General features: G+C 43.0%; 1 protein-coding gene across 1 annotated transcript in view; it reads left to right on the forward strand.

Annotated features, from left to right (window-relative positions):
* Positions 1 to 6850: 6850 nt before the first annotated feature.
* The window catches only part of LOC149321246 (G protein-coupled receptor 22-like), an 87780-nt gene continuing 81414 nt past the window's right edge, over positions 6851 to 13216 (forward strand). The window contains exon 1 of the mRNA XM_089518340.1: positions 6851 to 6876. The gene's annotated coding sequence lies outside the window, so the exon portion shown is untranslated. The remainder of the gene's footprint in view (positions 6877 to 13216) is intronic.

A 13216-nucleotide genomic window follows, 5' to 3' on the forward strand; every position in this document is an offset into this window, starting at 1 on the left:
AGGGACATCATTTTGCTATTTCATTATGTTTAATGGGACTTGAGGATCCACGGATTTTGTTATACACGGGGGGGGGGGGGGGTGTCTTGGAACCAAATCCCAGCGTATAACAAGGATCCACTGTACATTGTCTTCTGGGGTTGACATATATACACTACAACACTGACTCCTCTGTTTGATGGATAAAGATGTACAAGTCCTCAGAGCTGCACACAACACTCTGCTCTACGTAAAACTGTTTGGATTGAAGTGAAACATTATTAAATAATACTTACAAGATGTGGTCCCCCTTCTCTAAATTGCTACTCTAATTACTCTGTCTCTCTTCCAGGAACTCAGGGTGACATACATAGTTTTTCCTCCATCCAATTAACATTTTATACTTACAGTCCTGTGAGGCAGGTCATACCTGAGAGGTTATGACTATCCCAAAGTCACCTATGGAGTTTCTTAGCTGAGCAGGGATAGGAATCAGGCTGTCTTCAGTCCTAGTCCAACCATTTAGGGCAGACCTCTCCACCCTGTTGTCCTCCAAATGTGCTGGACTACAACTCCCATCACCCCTTGCAACCATAGCAATAGTCATCAGGGGAAGGTTGCTCTAACCATTGGCCAGCAGAAATAACCATTGCTTAGTTTGAAAATGAAAGGATCTGGTGATTGAACAGACAAAGGGTTTGTTCCATCCAGACCTTTGGGTTTGGCAGTATTTGGACGAAGAAGGCAAGAAGTTCACCTGGGCCTTACTGAAGCTGGAAGCTGGACCAAGTAGGTAACCACCTGAGCTGCCCAAATTGCTAGGATAATTACCATTAAATCAGAGCTTGGGAAAATCACTTTTTTTGGACTATAGCAGTGGTACTCAAACGTTTTACCCTTGGGACCCCTCTTTACATCTACATGCAGAAATCAACACCAACATCCACACATGCACTCAACACAGTATATGAATAAAAATATTTTCTTTATTTAGTGTGCGTATTTTCATCCTTGCACCCGTGTACATTGATATTTTAATATTTTATAAGGGAATCACGTCGTTCAAATTAGAACAGTTTTAATTAAGTAAATTCAATATTTAACTCAATGTATATGTAAATTTTGCACGTAAAAAGTTGGAGGGGGGACAGGAGGAGGAGGAGGGATCAGGGCCACTAAGTCTCAGTCTCTCTCTCTCTCTCTCTCTCTCTCTCTCTCTCTCTCACACACACACACACACACACACACACTTTTGCACACACACCCCGGGGGTCCCACTCACCATTTCAGAACCACCAGATCACAGCTCCCAGAATGCTAAGAGTGTTTGGGCATACTACTACTACTACTACTAATAAAGGCTGTGATTCAAATTATCTGGTAACAGGAAATGGGGGAAGGTTATCTAGACCATATAGTATTGTATTATTTTTCTTCTCACCACAAAATGCTAATCGGCATGCACCTATATATAAAAATACCTATATTACAAGAGATTACATAAGACAAGCAATATAATAAATAGAAGGTATATTGTACTAGTCAGGAAGTATAACAAGCAAGGACTTTGTTTTCCTTTTTTCTATGGTGTTGTATTTTATTTATAACGCTGCTGTATATTGTGTTTCCCTTTTTACCTATACCACGTAGTACTTGATTAGTACACTTATGTATTATACTACTTTTCTTTGATAATTGACTGTCTTATGCAATTTATTGTAATATGTAATAGTGCATTTGCATCGTTATTATTGCATTGTTCTGGTTACATCATAGTGCTTGTTGATTACCATATTGTGCTCTGTGTGCCTAGCTTGATTGTCCCACTTGTTTTTGGATTGTTGTTATTTCCTCACTATACAATACAATAAGAATGGCAGGACGATTTCTGTCATCTAGGGAAGGATGAGTACACACACACCAGCCCTTACTTACTTCTTACTTCTCTAGGCAGGAACTGTGCTGTTTTCTTCCCATTTATGCTGATTATAAAACCGCTCAGAAGAAATGCAAGGGAGGAGCGTATCTGGGTAGGCATTCTCTGTACAGAAATTGCAAGAAATTGGCCAAACCTTTCTTTCAGTGCTGGTTTGTTTTAATCAATTGTCTACCAACTAAAGACTTGCAAGATACAAAAAGCAGGATTGGACACAGAGGAGGGAGGCGTGAAAATTGGAAGAAGGAACATCAACAATCTAAGATATGCATATAACACCATAATACTAGCAGAAAATATCAGAGAGATGGAAAGATGATTGAAGAAGGTCAAGGCAGAAAGTGCAAAGGCAGGTTGAACAGCAATAAATGAAAAATTATGACCACAGACAATCCACTTAATTTTAAAGTAGATAATGAAGAGATAGAAATAGTCCAAGATGTTCCATACTCAGGCTCAGTCATCAATCAAACTGGAGACCACAGTCAAGAAATCGGAAGAAGATGAGGATTTGGAAGGACAGCTATGAAGGAACTGGACAAGATCCTGAAGTGTAAAGATATATAATTAAATACTGAAGTAAGGTTTTTCCATGCCATAGTCTTTCCCATTTACATGAACGGTTGTAAGAGCTGCACAGTTAAGAAAGCTGATAGGAAAAAAATCAACTCATTTGAGATGGGTGCTGGAGAATTGTTCTGAGAATACAGTGGGCCACTATAAAGACCAATGGATGGATCCTAGAGCAAATCAGGCCCAAACTCTCCTTGGAAGCAAAGATGACTAAATGGAGGTTGTCGTATTTTGGCCATACAGTGGTCTCTTACCTTATGTTGGGGATCGGTTCCAGACACACACACCCCACGTCAGGCGAAAAGTGTGTATGCTTGAGCTGCATTCAATATAATGGGGCTCATGCAGGCACTGCAGGCATGTGCACCATTCATCCTTTTGTTGTATGGCTTCAGCATAAGCTGAAAGCCACGTATAGAGCATCCACATATGGCACGGGCGTACTGTATTATGATAAGAAGGGGCTCACTTAGAAAAGATTTTAATGCTTAGTAATGTGGAAGGCAATAGGAAAAGAGGAAGCCCCAATTTCCCCCCATGTGATAAAAGTCCATGGATTCTTTAAAACACAGCTCTCCTGGACCATGAACACAAGGTGGCAGCAGAAACACTATCATCAAAGCTATTCTTCTGCAACTTCAACCTTCCCCACTGCACAATAACAAAGGTTAGCAACATCCCCTTGCATTAATTCTCTGGGAATCAATGGCAATCCCGTCCAAGAAGAGTGGACTCTTCAATCAGTCTGGCCTGCCTTAAGGAGCAGCAGCAATATACAAAGCTTGGAAAAGTCACACTTTTTGGGGATTGCAATTGTGTGGCTGTGTTTTGACTACAACTTTCTGGACTGCAGCTCCCAGTGAATAGAAGATTCCAAGAGTTGCAGTTTAAAAAGGAGTATGCAAAAGGATCTTGTAGTACCTTTGAGACTAACTGAGTGATATGAGTTAAAGTATAGTACTGTACTTACATTGACCACTGATAAGTTGAGCCAGAGTTTGGTCGTCAATTTTGGACTAAAATTTGAATGAATATATACAGTAATATCAATCATAATTGAGAAATTATTGGGCCCCCTCTCTATTCTTAACCGATTTTAAAACCAGTGTTTCGAAAGAGTGCATTCTCCAATAGCCACAGCAGTATGACAGTTACATAATACAATGGTGCCACCTATTGAGCAGAATGCATACATCCATTCCCTTTACTCACTTTTCCACACACTTTTGTTGAGAGGTTTGAACAGTGATGATTTAGTTAGCTCTGGAGAAGTTCTTAGTAGCTGTTCCAGAGTTTAAAGGGGAGAGATTACACTGTGATTTCTGCAAAGGGAGGAGGGGTGATAACTGTGTCCCCAAAAAGGAGTCAGTTTGCTCTCTGAGACACAGAGTAAAGTGATGCTGCAAATTTAAATGTGCCTAGATTGCCAACAATTTTGACAGAGTGGGCATTTCAGGTTTCTTATGTTGGTGATGAATTATGTTGTATGCTCATGATTCTAATGAATGCATACACATGTAGATTTTTAAAATTATTATTATTAAATAGCAGTAGAGGGGCTGCTGAGCAGCTTCAGTCCATGGAGATGGGGGAACTGCATCTTTCTTTCCCTGTGCCACAGTCACAAAAATATTCCTTAGCAGTTAACAACAGCAGCAGCAGCGAAAACAACAAGCCTAGCCCTATAAAGACCACAGTTATAAGTCTCCCTTATCTGAAATGTTAGGGACCGGAAGTGTTCTGCATTTTGGAGTTTTTCAGATGTGGGAATATTTACATATACATGAGATATCTGGGGAATGAGGCCCAACTCTAAACACAATTCATTTATGCTTCATGTACACCTTATACACATAGCCTGGGTGTAATTTTAAACACAATGTTTTAAATAATTTTGTGCATGAAAAGTTTGTTTGCAATGAACCACGAGGACAGAAAAGTGGCATTGTGTCTGCCACCCATCTGGACAATTTTGGAGTATTTTGGATTTCGGAATTCCAGAAAAGAGGCTTAACCTGTGTTTGTAAATTGGGACCTTGCCATCTGAGGCTTCTGCCGCCAACAAAGGTAAAGCAATTTTTTCTATTATTGGGACTCATTGGCATGCTTTGCCTAACATCTCCTAACATTTTCCTGATGCAAAACATGAAGACTTCTTGAGAAATTCAAGGTTCTTCTTTGAATTGCAAAAGGACATTACATTTCCTTGACTTTGAAAATCTACCAGTGACCACATGGCCAAAGGAGAAGGTGCCAGCCTGCAGATAGCCCTCCCTACCATCTGAACTAAGACCAGGAACAGAAATGCAGGGATTTGAACCCTGGTCTCCCGGAGTCCTAGTCCCACACTCAAACTACTACACCACGCTACCTCTCCAGTTTGGATGTAGCATTTCATGAGTTACATTTTATTTTTGCAACAAAGTCACAACAAAGTTACATGTGAAAAGCAACCTTTTTTCAGTTTAATGCCGTTTTTTAATCAAAGCATTTTAGGAAGCATGATGATTGGAAATTTAATAGGGCTGTGTCTGAGCCTAATAAACACATCCTTGAGTAACGATTGCTTATGTTTTAAAGTACCATAACACGGGTAAATGGATGCTTATATCCAAACATAATTTCACTGTGCTCAGCACTGACTTGAACATATATTAATAATCATTAGCATGTGTATAGTGTTTTCAAGTGTTCAAAGCCCTTCAGATGCATTATCTTGTAATCTTTTTGACAACCATGTCAGGTGGGTATTATTATCTTCCCCTTGCAGATGGGAGCAGCTGAGGGACCCTCAGGCAGCCTCTTATCCTAAGGCAGAGATGGCATTTGAAACAAAGGCTTTCTGGTTTTGTAGCTTGGTCTGTTTATCACTACATTCACAAACAGTGAAAAACACAGTCACACACTCTTTCCAGCCAGCAGATTTGCAACACAGAGAGCTTGAAAGTATTGCTCTTTATCTCCCAGGATTCAACAACCATTGCTGTGGGGATTCTGGGAGCTCTAGTCCACAAGGGTAAAAGTTTTCAAGGCTCTCATCTTGAGAAAGAGATTTCCGCAACCGAACATCATGTGAAAAACAAAACCGGCAAAAGTGGGCTGTTTCTTCCACTGTGTAATAAACCCCATACAATCTTAGATCTGAAAAGGGCCACATTATAGGTTATCTAATCCAACCCCTTGTCATGCAGGAATTCACAATCAATTGTTGTTCTCTGGGCCATGCACTTTCACTGGAGTTAGGGCCACAGGCCCCAGTGCAAGTGGGGGAAACGCAAATAAAAACACGATTCTTTTTATACCTGAGAGGACACCTCCCTAGAAATTGCTCGGTCCTCTCCAAGGCAACTCTATGGTCAACATGAGCCAGACATTGGCTATAGGATTGCAATGGAGGAGAACCTACAAATGCCCAGAGAGTCTAGCCCAGGACTATTCTAATAGTGTATCTGTTCCATGACACACTTGTGTGTGTGTGTATATATATTCATGAATATACAGATATGTATACTCATATATATTCATATTATCTCCATAATATACTACATATATACACAGTCATATGTAATGTATGTATGTGTGTGTAAATATTCATATTATCCTCCATGATAATATACTATATATATACATATATTCATATAAATTCATATTATCCTCCATAATATACTATATATATATACACACACACGTGTGTGTATTCATATTATCCTCCATGATAATATACTATATATATATATATATATATATATATATACACACACACTCTCTCTCTCTCTCATGTGTATGTGTGAGTGTGTGTGTGTGTGTGTGTGTGTGTATATATATATATATATATATATTCATGAATACATATGTATACACACACACACATATATATCCATGCTATTATCCTCCAGACACAGCCTTCCTGTGAGCTGGGCAATTATTTCCCTCAGCGCCCCCTAGTGTTGGGAAAGCGGCAGGAGGCCGCCGCAATCGCAGCAGCAGCAGCAGCAGCACTAAGGGCAAGCGCGCCCTCCCTCCCTCTGAGTCCCAGCTGCCTAGAGAAGCGCGAGGCGCGCTTTCCTCTCTCTGTCTCTGTCTCCCGCGTCTGCAGCGGCGGCGCGCGCTCGTTCTCTCATTGGCTCGCTAGCCTGACTCTCCCTAGTCCCTCCCCAGTTCCTCCTGTGGGGGGCGCGCGCAGGTGGTGAGTGAGTTGTTAGCAAGGTGCAGGGAGAGCGAGAGAGGCAGAGGGGCGCGTGCGTGCCTGTGTGTGTGCGCCGTTCGTTCCACTCTCTGCTTCAATGTGTGCGAGAGGCAGCCCAGTGCAGCAGCCCTGAGGAGGAAGCTGCCCAGAGGCAGAGGCAGAGGCAGAGGCAGAGGCAGAGGATGGAGCCCTTTGCCCCCAGGTGAGCCAGCCTCCTCCCAGGAAAGTACTGCAAATGGGTGGCTGTTTGAGAGGGGGGAGGACTGGCTCCAGGAATGCCAGGCTGGGCTTGCACAGGCATCTCCCTCCCCCCCGGACGCGTCCTCATTTTCCCGGACGCGTCCTCCATTTGCTCCTCCTTCTCCTGTCCAGGGTGACTTCCAAAAGGGCCTCATTCCCTTTGGAGCATCACTGAGAGAAGCATGGCATCTATCTATCTATCTATCTATCTATCTATCTATCTATCTATCTAATAGTATACTATATGTGTGTGTGTGTATTAATGTGGGTTTTTTAGCTTTCTTTGTTTTCCATTTGGGAAATGCCCTCCACTTTTTTCCCCCTTCGGCGTCCTACATTTTTGTCCTCCTCTGCCCGAGCTGACCCGGTGTCCTCCTTTTCCATTGCATGTCCTCCATTCCAGCCTTCTCTCCTGGAGATATTTCCAAAAGGTCCTCCATTTGGAGCATGACTAAGAAGCATGGATTTCTATTTATATTAAGTGTTTTTAGGATTTGTTTTCTGCCCAGGAGGAATTCCAAAAGGTCTTCTCTTTGGAGCATCACTAAGAATCACGCATTTACATTTATATTAAGTGTGTTTCAGTTTTTAAATTGGTTGCATACTACATTTTTCTTGAAGGTCCTCCATTTTTGTGGTGCCTTGACCTCCTTTGCTGTGAGGACACATCTGGTACCCTTCCCAATGCAAAAGCTGGAGCTCCCTGTCGCTGGCCTTTTATTCAGGCACCCTCTTTGCAGGAAGGAAGGAAGGAAGGAAGGAAGGAAGGAAGGAAGAAAGAAAGAAAGAAAGAAAGACATGTGCCTTCTGCCTATGCTCTGGGGCACTCTCATCTGGGAGCTGAGGAAAACCAGGGCTGAGGGGAAGCCTTGTGCTTCTGGAGGACCAGCGCTGGGCAGGGAACCTGGGGCAGCCTGGGTGGCTTTGGGCTGAGGGCAGAGAGACCAGGCATCCTCCTTTTCCAGGACACGCCCTCCATTTCATCCTTGTCTCCAGGAGGAATTCCAAAATGCCCTCCATTTGGAGCATCACTAAGAAGAAGGAATTTTATTTCCTCTCCAGGAGGAATTCCAAAGCGTTGGAGCATCACTAAGAAACACAGATTTATTAAGTGTTTTTAGCTTTTATTTTCTTTACTGGAGGAATTCTAAAATGTCCTCCATTTGGAGCATCACGAAGAAGAAGGAATTTATATTTATATTAAGTATTTTAGCTTTCATTTTCTCCCCAGGAGGAATACCAAAAGGTGCTCCATTTGGAGCATCACAAAGAGGCATGAATTTACATTTCTGTGAGTATTCTCAGCTTTTATTTTGGAATGCCCTACATTTTCTTTCTTGAATTCCCTCCGTTATGCGGTGCCTTGTCCTCCTTTTAGGGTTAGGACATCTGGTCACCCCGGCTGGGCTGGCCCTCCAGAAGTGCAAGATTTGGCCTCCCAACTCAGCCCTGGTTTCCAAGCGGAGCCTCAGCCTTGGACAAGACAGGGTGACTGGAGACGTCCTCCTTTTCCAGGACACTTGCTACCTTTCAGCCTTCTGTCCAGGAGGAGTTCCAAGAAGTCCTCCACTTTATGAGTTAATATTTCTACAAATTGATATTTCCATGAGTGCTTTTTAGCTTTTATCTGGTAATGTCCTATGATATATAGGGCATTATATAGTCAGGGTGACCAGAGGTCTTCTTCCTTTTCCAGGAGATTTCCTCCATGTCATCCTTCTTCTCTCCAGGAGGAATTCCAAAGTGTCCTCCATGCTGAACATCACTAAGAAGCGTGCATTTATCTATCTGTGAGTGCTTTGAGCTTTTATTTGGGAATGGCCTCCGTTTTTTCTTGAGAATGCCCTCCATTTTGCAGTGCCTTGTCCTCCTTTGTGGTGAGGACACATCTGGCCAACCTGGGGCGAGGGTGCCCCTGAGCATAGGCAGAAGGCGCCTCTTCATGCCTCCCTTGCAAGGCTCCTGGCTGACCTTGGCAAAGCGACCTGCAGCAGCACCATCACTAGCTGCGGGTTTTTTCCTGCTCAGGCAAGGCAGCCTTGGACGGAGGAGGGATGGGAAGGGGAAAAGTGCTCTCCCTGGTTCAGGTGGTGATGGTGCTGCTGCTGAAGGCTAACCAAGGCAGGGAGACAAGACCTCCTCCTTTTCCAGGACCTGTCCGTCCTCCATTCCAGCCTCCTTCTGTCCAGGAGGAATTCCAAAAGTATTTGGAGCATCACTAAGAATCATGCATTTCCATTTCTATAAGAGTGTTTTTTGAGCTTTTTATTTTAGGAATGTCCTCCCTTTTTCTTGAGTGTCCTCCTTTTCTCAGTGCCTTGTCCTCCTTTGTAGTTTGGATGGGGCAACGAGGCATCCTCCTTCTTCATAGCATGCTCTCCATTTCACCCCAAAAGGTCCTCCATCCTGAGCATGCATAAGAAGCATGCATTTACATTTCTAACAGTGCTTTCAGCTTTTATTTGGTGATGTCATCCATTTTCCCCCAGGAATGTCCTCCATTTGGTGGTCCTTTGTCCTCCTTTGCGGTGCGGACATATCTGGGCACCCTGGACTGGGGCTGTTCTGGAGTTAGTGGGAAGAAGGGAGAGGTGGAGGAGCCTGGCTGGCTGAGAAGGAAGAGGAGGAGTGGGATGTGTTTTTGTGTATGTGTGTTGTGTGCCTTTAAGTCATTTTCAGCTTATGGCGACCCTAAGTTAGTGGGGTTTTCTTGACAAGATTTATTCAGAGAGATCAAAGGGTTTTCTTGACAAGATTTATTCAGAGAGGTTTGCCATGGCCTTCCCCTGAAGCTGAGAGAGTGGGACTTGTAGGTGGTGAACCTATCCTGGGTTTTTCTTGGCAAGATTTGTTCAGAGGGGGTTTGCAACTGATTTTCCCCTAAGGCTGAGAGAGTGGGACTTGGGACCCCTAGGACAGTGGGAAGAATGGGGAGGAGGGAGAAGAGTCCAGACTTCGAGGGCGTTTGCAGGCTGAAGGGGAGCAACTGGCTGGATTTGGGGGTCTTGGGATGTGGGGAAAGGGCTGGAGAGGGAAGCCCAGGGTATCTTGGGCACCTGAGGAAGAGTAACTGGGGAGATGGAACTGGGAAAGTCAGAATCATCCTTCATTCCTGAGGTAGAAAGAGAGTTTTCCAGGGAAATGGGAATCTGCAAGTGTGCAGCGATACTGTAGAAATAATGCAGTTTGACACCACTTTAAGTGCTTTTGCTTCATCCTGTGGATTCCACAGATTTGTAGTTTAGCCAGCATGGTGTAGCAGTGTGAACACTGGAGAGCAGGGTTTGAATCCCAGCTCAGTAAACCCACTGGTTGACCTTGGGCAAGTCAGACTCTCTCAGCCCCAGAGAAAGGCAATGGCAAATCTCCTCTGATGAAACTTGCCAAGAAAACCCACTGATAAGGTCACCGTATGTTAGACACAATTTGAAGGCACATAATAACAGCAAAAACAACAACAACAAGGACTTTAGCCTTCTCTGCCAAATATTGTTGATGCCTCACAAAATGACAAATCTGTAGGAAATGACAAAACAAGGCTTCTGTAGGATGGAATCGTGGCAGTTAAAGTAGTATTGAACTGCATTGTTTCTACAGTGTAGATGCAACCCAAGTCTGCTTGGCCCTCTGAACAGTGTGAAGGACAATTTTCTGGAACTCCTGCAGAAATTCAGCATCAAGCTACAACTTGGAAAGAAAACCCCAGCAGCAAACCTTGACAGCTTTGGCAGATAGGTCCTATAAGCCCCCCTTCTCTGCTCCAGTGTCCTTGCCACCTCCTTCCCCTCTGTGAGCTGGCCAAAGTGACATTTTGCCCACGGGCAGTTGTGCTAAATGGTTGCTGGACAAAGAGGAGAGCAGCCAAGGGAAGGAATCCAACCTGCCTCATTTCTTCATCATTTCAGTCAGATCCACTTTTACACCTCCCATACATTTTATATTCCCCATGAGAAGGCCAGTATCTTGCTTCATCTGAAGTTAAGTGGAAAATGTCCAGAGAAGGTAGAATACTTTTTGGTTATGACCCCCCACTGTCCGAATCTTCATACATTCTGGTGCCAATTCTCTTTTCATTTTAATCATTTAAAATTATATTTGGATGCCTTTATGGATGAAACACCCCCCCTCCCCCCCCCCCCGATACAGTGACTAAAGCTGGATTTTTGTTGTTAATTTTTGGTTGTGTTTTTTTTATTATTGCTTGCATATGTTGTAATTGGTTTTGGTTTTATAGGATAGTTCGGTAGTTCGGTTCTGTTGATTTCATGGCTACTCTTTCTGATCTTTTGCCTCTAGTTTTTGTTCCTTTGTTTTTTTCTGTAGTTTTATGGTTAATTGCATGCAACCCTAGGAATTGCACACAGAAGGGAAGCCTAGAAATGTATGTATCTGTATCCACGTAAGCTTCTTATAATGTACACCTAAATACACAGACTTGTTTGCAAATGTGTTTCTTATACAAATATAGTTATATCAAGCAGTTGTGCCCACAACTTCCTCTTGACTGTGTTGCCACTGCATTACGTGTGAAATGGCCCTTAGGGTAAGAGGTCGTGCTTTGCTGGTGTTTAACTCCATGAACACAAATGCACACATTTCAGCTCCTTGTTTATGGGGTGATCTACATACAGATCTTCCCAACATGGCTTTTCTGTGCAGAAAATGTCTCATGTATGAAGAAGCATCCCTTTGGAGCTCTTGAAGTTGTGTTTTATAATAGAACAGGATTTTTATTTTTTACTTTCTTTGGCCTTATTTGTCTCTGACTGAGGTCCAAAACACACTGCAGTAATAATCCAGTTTGAGAACGCTTTAATTGTCTTGGCTGAGTGCTAGCGAATCCTGGGGATTGTAGTTTATTGTGGCACCAGAGTTCTCTGACAGAGAAGGATTAATGTCTCACAAAACTAGAATTCCCAGCATTCCCTAGCATTGAGTCAGGGCACTTAAAGTGGTCTCAAACTGGATTATTTCTGCAGTGTGTTTTGGACCTCAAGGTTGGAGTCTGGTGGGCATAGATTTTGGAAGACTCAGGACCATAACTGCTTGCTACTTGGAGTGGAGCGAATGAAGGCTGTTTCTTCTTTTGCCTTCAAGTGAAGACTAGAGTAGAGATTGATTGTCTTCTGTGGACGAAGCCTGTTGAGGTGTGTGTGTGTGTGTTTGGAAGCCAGTTGTCTTTGATTTATTATTGCTTGTGGCTCTAGAGCAGACTCTTTTCTTTGACCGTGGCCAAGTCAATCTTGCTTTGTGCCTTACTTATAAAATGAAGATAATGATATTTTTTTTGCCAAGCTGCAGGGGTTGGGAAGATAAATGCTTGGTTATGTGGAGCCCAGATACTATGTTAGCATCGATTCTGTGGTCTTGCAGTTGTGCGACTGCAGGTCAAATTGCTCCTGTTCTTTGTTTGGTGCCTGTTGTCCTTTGGATCACAACTGGTAACAGTGAAGAGAGAATACGCATGTTAAATTTGTGGACAGCCCTTCCTTGGGAAGCAGGAGGCTTTAGGATTTTGCTACCTCCCTCTACTCCAGTTATTCTAAATGTGTGTCATCAAGGTTGGTGATCCTGGATGCCCTTTAATCACCTTGTCATTTTCATAGTCAAGGTGTTGTATAGAGGGAACAGCACCATATCTCACCCCTCTTCTATCTACGGTTAACAACTGGATTCTAGTCCACATTAGCACAAAACTGGTGCTAGGGATAGGAGAGCCTGGGCTTGGGAGAGGTATTTCTTTGGACTACAGCTCCCAGAATCCACAGTTTAACATGACAGGAGAAGTTGTAATCCAAAGGATTAACTTTTCCAAGTTTTAGGGAATACAGGTACTGATCTAGGGCCTCTGTGTCCCTGGGTAGAGACAGGATTTCTGCTTCACTATTTACTCAGCAAGCAAAGAAAATCTCATGAACAGTCCATTTCAAACTGGCAACCTACTAATCTGCTAAAGAAGCACGAAGGGGCAACCACAAAGATCTGTGGGTTGGAACAGTTCCCCTAAAAGAAAAGGTTATAGTGTCAGGTGATTTTAACTTAGAAAAAGGCTGAGTTAGGGTGAGAAAGGATTTATAACATTATGCAAGAGTGGAGAGGATAGAGGGAGAGAAGTTTTGTTTCCCACTGTTACCGTGATGGAATTTGAGGCCATCTGCTAAAGCAGAATAAAGGGAGGTTCAGGACAGAAAAGGAAGCACTTCACAGAAAACATAATTAAACTATGGAATTTGTGCCCACAAAATGTGATTTGCCAGTAATTTAGATTTTTTAAAAAAAAAATCAATTCAAGGAGGTTATTC

Source organism: Sceloporus occidentalis, unplaced genomic scaffold (genome assembly GCF_023333645.1).
Source record: "Sceloporus occidentalis isolate IW3139 unplaced genomic scaffold, rSceOcc1.0.p SCAF_1, whole genome shotgun sequence".
Classification (NCBI taxonomy): domain Eukaryota; kingdom Metazoa; phylum Chordata; class Lepidosauria; order Squamata; family Phrynosomatidae; genus Sceloporus; species Sceloporus occidentalis.